The sequence below is a fragment of the Coffea eugenioides genome, chromosome 6, assembly GCF_003713205.1.
Source record: "Coffea eugenioides isolate CCC68of chromosome 6, Ceug_1.0, whole genome shotgun sequence".
Taxonomy (NCBI): Eukaryota; Viridiplantae; Streptophyta; class Magnoliopsida; order Gentianales; family Rubiaceae; genus Coffea; species Coffea eugenioides.
The window spans coordinates 24192713-24201696 of record NC_040040.1 but is presented as its reverse complement, the minus strand read 5'-3'; the positions used below and the strand labels follow the sequence as shown (position 1 = coordinate 24201696).

Genomic DNA, 8984 nt, shown 5'->3' with positions numbered 1-8984 from the left:
AGCAAGGACGAGAGCTCTGTATAGACTAAGTTGGTCTAGTTCTTTGGTTTTGTAATGGTTCTCGCCCTAGTGCTTGGCACGGGCTGTTTGTATGGTGAATTGAGAACCTTTGTATCTTCGACGGTTGTACTTCCTTCTGAGATAACAATGTATATAATTTTGTTTTAAGTTTTGGATCCTTGTTTTGCTCTTTCTTGTTGTTTTATTTCTGATTTGCTTGAGTGAACGACTGAGTCCCGGCGAGAGCGGGGCAGGCGGTCCGCCGAACTCTTTGGTTCGCCTTAGGGGGAGGTGGGGCTGTCACAGCATCGATCATAGTTTTAGTAGAAAAAGCTAAACCATTATAGAAGGTTTGTATGATTAACCACTCCGGCAGTCCATGATGTGGACATTTTCAAAGCAAATCTCTAAACCTTTCCCATGCCTCATGTAATGATTCACCTTCCAATTGGCTAAAACTAGTGATATCCATTCTTAGCTTAGCAGTCTTACCTGGTGGAAAATACTTATTCAAGAATGCTCTTGATAAATCATCCCATCCGGTGAAAGTATTAGGAGCATGAGAGTGTAGCCAAAGTTTGGCCTTATCTCTTAATGAAAATGGGAACAATCTTAGCCTTATAGCATCATCACTAACTCCATTCATTTTAATTGTATCACAAATTTCCAAAATTGTAGTTAAGTGTGAATTAGGATTTTCTACTGCATTACCTCCAAATTGAGATTGTTGATCCATTTGAATAAGTGATAGTTTAATCTCAAAATTGTTAGCATTTACCGTAGGCTTTACTATGCTTGTTTGAGATCCTTGTGTTCCCGGTAGAGCAAAATCTCGTAGAACTCACCTATTTGTTTCGTTTTCGGCCATCTCTTCCTCAAATGGTAGCTCTATTAAGATTTCCTCTATTGGTTGCCAAATCTCTTGTTCCTCTTGCTGTGGTGGATGCCTCCTTTGTCTACGTAGTGTCCTCTCAATTTCTGGATCGAAAGGTGTAACTTTCCGAGATGCCCGGTGCATACACTACAAACAGAAATAAGAGATATTATGCAACTTCAATTGTCAAAAACTGATTACAATATAAGATTAAATATAATCAGCTCAACTAATAAAACTAAATCTGTCTAAATTAATAGAGTTGATTAAGCTCTAATATTGTCGCTCCCCGGCAACGGTGCCAAAAACTTGACGGATTTTTACTTTAAGTGCAAGTTTAATTCCGAATTATACCCATTTTACTGCAAGTATACAGGCCAAAATCGTAATATTGGGTATGTATCGAGTCGATTCCACGAGGAGTAATTAAAACAATTATTAGATACTAATTTACTCTATTATTTAGACTCACAATAAATTTGAGCAGAAAATTCAAAATTTAATTCAACTACAAAAATTCTTAACTAGATAAATGCAATTTCACAATAGGAGTAGAATTCACTAAATATTAAGATCTAGGGATGTAGATTCCACATATGACACAAAAGATTTAAAACGAATGAATTTAACACTTGTTACTACTCTTATTTAACCAATGATTCATTTCCAAAAATACCAAAATCACATTCTCATGATAATAATGGGTTAAAATAGATTAGTTTTTCCTAATCTCTTGGTAAATACTAAATCTGTTTTGTGCGTACATGAACTGTAGATTTCATCCACTTGAATGTATTTCTATTCTCATGAATTTACTACTCAAGCTCTACTTATGTCATTCCATTATTTTTACCATTTCTCAATGAGTAAAAACAACTATAAACCTGCTATTGGTGATCAAACAACAACAAGTAATCCCACATACACAAGTACATAAGTTAATACAAGATATAACAAGTATAAATCACAATCATTTCATATCACTTGGCCATAAGTTTCATCTACTCCCTAGATAAAGGAAATTAGCTACTCATGAATGATGAAACACTCATAATTTCATTAATGTAAATCATCATGAATTACAAATACAAAAAGAGTAAAGAAAGTCTTAGCCAAGATATGGTGAAGCCTTCCAAAAATCTCCTTTGTCTTGAACTTAGATGATTACAAGATGAAACCTCAATTGCCCCTTGTAAGTTTCTAGCTAGAGAGAATATGTTTGTTAGTAAGAATACTAGCTACCGATGGATGTCTGACCTCTCCCAAAGTCTCTGCATAAAAACTGCTCAAAGGCTCCATTTTTCCAAGTCAAATTCCAACCCTTGATTCCCAAATCTCCACTTTGTTATCATAGTCAATAACCAATGTTTTTGACTTGAAAATATGCCACCTTTCTTGCCCTATTGTCTTCTAAAGCATGTGCACCGAATTCCCTTGCATCTTATAGCTGGAAAATTGTATGAACACAAGAGAAATGGTTGAGCAAATTGCAGAATTTCGGCTACAAAACGCGCCTACACAAAACGCGGCATCAACTCGCGTTTTGGCTACTCGCGTTTTCACTCTGGCCTTATTTCAACTGCGAATTTCTCCATGATAAAGGCCGAACTAGCTTTTGTACAAAACACAAAAGTTGTAGCCCTTTGAGTTAATTTCCAATGCTTTAAGAATCATTCCAATCGGAGCTTTGTAGCCTGAGATATGATTGACATACTATCACCTGGTCAAACCTCTGTTTTAACTTCCGACCACAGAATGCAGCTTCTGTATTCCGACTTTTTTTCCATGAAAATGGCAGAATTTGATTTCGATGTCTTCATACGAATTGTAGGTCTCTTTCTTACCTTTAAAATGGTATAAAGATCACCTCAATCGGCTAAGTGTAACTCTAGATATGGTCGAAATACCGAAGAGTGTCAAAACTGACTTGTATTGCATTTCCTCACTTGAACGTTTTTCACTTCATTCTTCTTGTTATCACTTAAATTCATCACCAAATATCTATTTTTCACCTCATTTGACATCCTTTGGTGATTGAATCATCATTCCTGCATAAAAATGAAGTTTTTACCATTAAAATCACTAGAAATGCAATATTATCCACTTTAACCAAAAATATATAGTTTTACCAAAAACCTCTTTATTTTAATTATAAAACTAAATAATCAACTCAAAATTAACTAATAAAATGCACTTAAAAATACGTAAAATAAACTCTTATCAGTAGATTTAATGATAGTAGATTTAATATAGTAAATTTAATATAGTAGATCGCTAATTTAATAGATTTAATGATAAAATTTAATAGTTGAAAGGTCGCTAATATACTATATTTGGTGAGTTAAGTGACCAATTTGAATGAAAGATCACTAAGAATATATTATCTGTATAGTTCAATAGCTATTTCAGATTTTTGTCTCATATCTTTGGATGAACTCGCTTATAGTTTTTAGTGTGTGCAGAGCACCTGCAACTCATTCCATTAGGTTTAACATCGAAGCTGGACAAAACGGCCACTAATATACATATTTGTGAGTTGAGTGGTCATTTTGAATCAAAAAAAATGAGTGGTTTAAAGTATACTATTAGAGCAGTTTAGTGGCTGTTGAAATTTTTTATCTTCAAGTCGAGAAACTTAGTAGATATATTTACCCTTAGATTTTGACACGTGATTTGCACATGTTAGGTTTATTTTGTATATTAAGAGCAAAATCTAATGAAATGGCTACAGTGTACTGATTAGTTAGTTGAGTAGCTAAATTGAGACAAAAAATACTTTGATGGTAAAAAGTAGATGCAGGAAATAGTTTAATGGCCATCGAGATTTTTGGCCCTTTATTATTTGCCTTTTAGCAATATTTTTCAAATTATATGGTTAGGAAAACAGAATGATAACTGGATACAAAAAGGAGTTTGCATACTCTTTAGAATATAATAACCAACCGTAAATTAATCGGTAAAATGCCTTACTTTTTTTTTATATACGATACGCTTTATGTTGTAATAGAAAGTTCAGGGTTTGACTTATTAAGAAGGAAGAATAGTTTAAAGAATAGAGTAAATCTTATATATACACTAATAAAATATACATCATCATTATTCGATCTATAACATATATATAAAAATTGAATTTCAAATTCAAATTTTTCTTAATTATCACTCATCTAATACTGACAGTGTATACAATATCAGTATATGAAAGATTAATTCTAAAAACTAAGGTATAATTCCATTTTCACCCTCTAATTATTTCTCAAATCTCTTTTTGGTCCCTAGATTATTAACTAGGACATTTTGTCTTTAAACCTAAGCAAAATCATTAACAAATCTCCGAAACTAATAGGATAGTAGTCAAGTGAGAAGCATGTTTGCATGTTGTGAGGGTATAAAAAAAATAAAATTAAACAAGCCAAAAAAGAATTCTAGAGTTAGAGGGAAAAAATAAATTTACAAACCAAAGTAGGAGTCTGAGCATAGCCAAGAACTAAAGTGTCTCAATTTAGAACTTAGGGGCCCAAAAAAATTTATAGCTTAGGGATCAAAGTAGAAATCATGGTATGGATTAGGGATTAAAGAATTAAGGAACAAGTAGGAATCAAAATACAGTTGAAGAGTGCAATATGAAATCAACCAAAAAAAAAAACTCTTAAGAGCATAACAAGGTTGATTTTGTAATTAAAATCCAACTTGTACCTTCGGGATTAATGTTTATTTAGTATGAACCCATTCAATGAAGGAGGTAAGTATAAACTTTCAAAAACTCGAAGGGTGCTACATGGAAGGTAGTAAAAGATTGTATCGTGTTACTACCTTTACAGTCTGAGAAGACAATATACTCAGCAGCACATTGTTCTCTTTCTCTCTCTTGCTTCCTCGTTCTGCTCTCAAGTTTTCTTGCCTGCTGCTTTGCTTCTCGAGGAGCATAGAAGCTTTGTTCTTTGCTAGGTACTTATTATGCACCTGTTTCTCAATTCCTGTAGTCCACTTTATCATTACTTGATTTTGTCCTAAAAATGTTGTGGGCTATCAGTTTCAAAGGTTTGTTTTTCATAGTTTTGGGAGAATCATGTGCTGTTTGCTTACATGTATGCATGGTTCAAAGACTCAGCCGAGTCACGTCTCAGGGCCTTCCGATACGATATCGGGACGATACGATTCCGGAATACTTAACTCGTCGAAACGTCACCATGAAGGATTGAAAAGGTCGAATTACACCGAATCACTCCTGGTTATCCCGTGTCAACTCGAATTTTTATTATTTTTACTAATTTTTTAATTATTTTTGTTTATCATATTTTTTACAATTTTTAGAATATTAAATATTTCAAAAATTCGCGTCTCACTAAAACCGCGACCGATATATCGAGACTGATGTGGAACAGTCCAGGCTGCGACTGCAACCGCAACTGCGACTTTGAACCATGGTATCCTCCAAATATTCATTCTCGGTTTGGTAGAGTGAGCTGCTAATATGTGAGATTTCTCTTTTGCTTAGATCTGCAATAAAAATTGCAGGTTACATCCATTTGCTAATGTCATACTAATGCAAATTTTGTTATTCTTTCCTTTGGGGAAAGAGCGGGAATTGTTCCCTGAAATGAGAACTTTTCCCTGGAGAAATACTCTTTAAGATTCCACACCTAAGACTCTCCCAAAAGTATTCCCAAAGTAACACTTGGTGTCTTGCAGCAGAAAATTAGTACCTCCACAAGGAGCAACTAGAAACAAAAACTTCTTGTGCTCAATAATTCATATTGCTTTAGAAATTGTATATGCTTCTGAAAGAAGTTCTTAAGGTAATCTTGTGCATGACATTTCCAGTTTGACAGTCTTAAAATTAAAAATTCAAGTTTTAAACATATTCTTACCTTAAAATAAGCAAATAAATGTAGGTTTTAGTCCACCCAAAAAAAAATAAAAAAAAATAAAAAATTGTGCCGGGCTTTGTGGATCAAGGGAGTGCTTCACCATAAAAGCAATTATGAGTCCTGTAAAAAGCTCATTTTTTGTTCAGCTCTTCATTAGTTTGGCACTAAAAAGTTGTTGAGGAATGAACGTCAACAGGATTGTGCGATGCAACCAACAATAGTGGGAGGGAAGAACATGGATACAGAGGGAAAGACGGAGAGTGAGAAGATGAATAAGGCAATCGCGACGGCATATGATGTCCATTCCAAAATACTGGAGGAGATAGCTGGGGACCACTTTCACATCGGCTTCTATGACTCTAGCACCATTATCCCAGGTTCTGATGTCCATTCTGCTGACTCGTACAATTGAGGCGGCCCATCGTTTTGCCTCTGTATCAGGTAACCCCACCCCTCCCTCCTCTGCTAACGTATATGCATTGACAGCTGAAATTACGAAATGTAACTCTGTACTTTGCACAGCTAAGCTTTTCACTGGGTTGGAGATGCCCATTAAGTTTCGATTCTTGACTTCGTTTAGTCATTTCCCATGACAATCAACTTGTTTTAGGCCGAAGATGTAGGGAGTCAGAACGGTAGGCAAGGCGATGACGCTTTGGATAGAATCTTTGATTCATGAAGTCAACCTATTCAAAGTCCTAAAGAATTTAGACTGTGGGGGTAATCCGACGCTTTTAATAAAGAAACTTTTGGGCAATAGAAGAAATTTAGGGGCAGAGCTTTTGATCTCAAAGCACTTTTAGCCAAGTTCAAAATAGTGATTTTGAAATAACTTTTGTGTTTTAAAAAAATAAAATTTGACCACCTTATGATGAATTTTGAACCAAATAAAGTGATACATATATTTCAAATAAAAAAGACACTTGTATAATTATGTACTTGTGCAGTATAATTAGAAACTTAATAAGTACTTTTTTCAAAAAATCTACCACGTGAAATATTTTTTAGTAAGCTTCCGTTATCCCAATATTACAGAATTATCTAAGATGAAATATTATTCCTCGGCCAATGGCATTAGTCATGAATCTTATTTGAAACAGGAAAATCCTATACCATGTGATATACGACAAACTCAAACTAAATTATGGTTCACCTTCTTTATTTTAGAAATTCTCATATTTGTATCCGTCACTTATATATATCGTGATTTTCAATAGCTTTTTGTAAGTAAACTCTTTAAAATATTATTCCTTCACCAATTTCGTTAGTCATGTATCTTATTTTTTGTATCACAAAATATTTGTTACCTTTGAAAAATCAGCACATAATTACACTGGTCTCATTCAAAATTGGGTTAATTACAATTACCTTCAATGAGATTTGTCCTAATTAAAAAAAAATGTATCTTGTGATTTTATCAGATCACAGCCGAGTCCCTTGATAGCAAAACATTTGTCAACTACGCGGCCTCCTCACATAAGAGTTGTTAGAATTGCTTCTTATATTAGCAAAATCAGATATTTCCAAAAGATCCTAAGTACTCATTTGCAATACAAGCCAATTACAAAATTTAGCCGTTGAGGTTTGTTCAGTTTTCTAAACTAACGTTTTGGTATGTGCAAAGCACAATCCAACATTTTGAATACATGTAATTTTGTCGAATAGCCCTCTTCCCCATCCAACCTAACGCCTGACCGGGCCCCGCCGCCAAAAAATGAAAAAAATTAGTCAGTTGCTGTTAACTTGAAGTTATGTCCACAAGTATTAAATCTAATGAAGCCATCCAGCTTGGGGTAAGGCTAAGTCAGTGGAATAGTGGTTGAACTAGTAAGTCACTTGTTAAATCGATGGAATTCTATAAAGTAATAAAATAGTATGTAAAAAGATAAAAGCTAATATTTTTACAATAATAAAGGCTGTGTAGATAGTTAATTTGGTGTTAATTTTATGTGTTTTTAAATTTACTCTTATATCTATTATCTATTAACCCTTATTTTTATTATCAACTGGCACACAAATCTTATTCAACCAAAATTACCTGCCTCAAATTTTCACGGTTTCTCTAATCAGCAGTTTTTATTACTTCCCAAACCATCTTCTAAAGATATCCATTCTTCTCTAGTCAATCAACCATTTCTCCCAAATTTTGATGCTGCTTCATATGGTACGTTGTACATATTTCTGTATAATACATTTTTGATTATATATTATATAAAATAGTCATATTTACTTGTGCTATTTACGTGATTCTTTCAATTAATTTTTTTTTAATAAATTGCACACACATCGAATGTGTCTCGATAGCTACTATGGATAACTCTAACTTGTATTAGCTTGAACAGTTTAACTTTTAAATCACATTATGCTTATCCCAATAATGTCATATTTGTGCTTTTATATTATAATAGGTACAAACCATAGTGTAGTAGAAGCATGTTTGGCAGTTCTAATAAATCTATCGAAAATTTTGAAATAATGTGTAAATATATAGAAAAGGCCATAGCATTCTCTTTTGAAAGAAAAAATTTTGGTTATAATAGTATTTTGGGATTACCTCTCAAATAAATTTTTTTTTCCTTTTTCCCCCCAAAAATGCCCAGATTTTTGGCCTTCCAATTTAACCGCAAGCTTTCACCGAGCTTAAACGAATGCCCGCCTTATCCAGTTAATCGGTTTAATTAGACCAGCCTACTCCCATGGCTGGGTCACCTTGTTAATTGATTTATTCCGCAATGTTTATCAAGTTTAATAACTATGCTTTTAAAACAAAGTCAATAAAAATGGCAAAATAGCTATCAAAAGCATAGTTAGAGTCGGTTTTAGCAAAGCCAAAGCCACCTGATTTCACTAGCAATATCCATCGGTCATTGATGTCTGGTTGCCTCGACCGCCATTTACGTGTCCTCGATATTAACAATTTTTCTTCATGTTTATTTATAGGTAAACAAAATTCTTTTTTAAATTAAAATATTTGAGTTTAAATCCCAAAAGAGAGTGATGCATCCAAATTACTCTATTGGTACATTACACATAAATTTTAACGTTTCTATACCAAAAAAGCGTTCTAATTGGAGACCGAAGTAGAAATTCAAGATAAATACTTATTTAGAGCTAAGAAAGAAAATAAAACTTTCAGTTCATGATAAAATGGACCGTTTTGAACAGAAGCACCAAATTCGACACCCAAAAGGATATGCAGATGTAGTTGAGGATAGTAAACTTGAGAACGATCTGAGCAGTAG

General features: G+C 33.6%; 1 non-coding gene across 1 annotated transcript; it reads left to right on the top strand.

Moving 5' to 3' along the window:
• Positions 1-374: 374 nt before the first annotated feature.
• LOC113776616 lies at positions 375-481 on the top strand. Its single transcript, XR_003469104.1, has one exon. It is a non-coding gene; the product is annotated as a small nucleolar RNA R71 (small nucleolar RNA).
• The last annotated feature ends 8503 nt before the right edge of the window (positions 482-8984 follow it).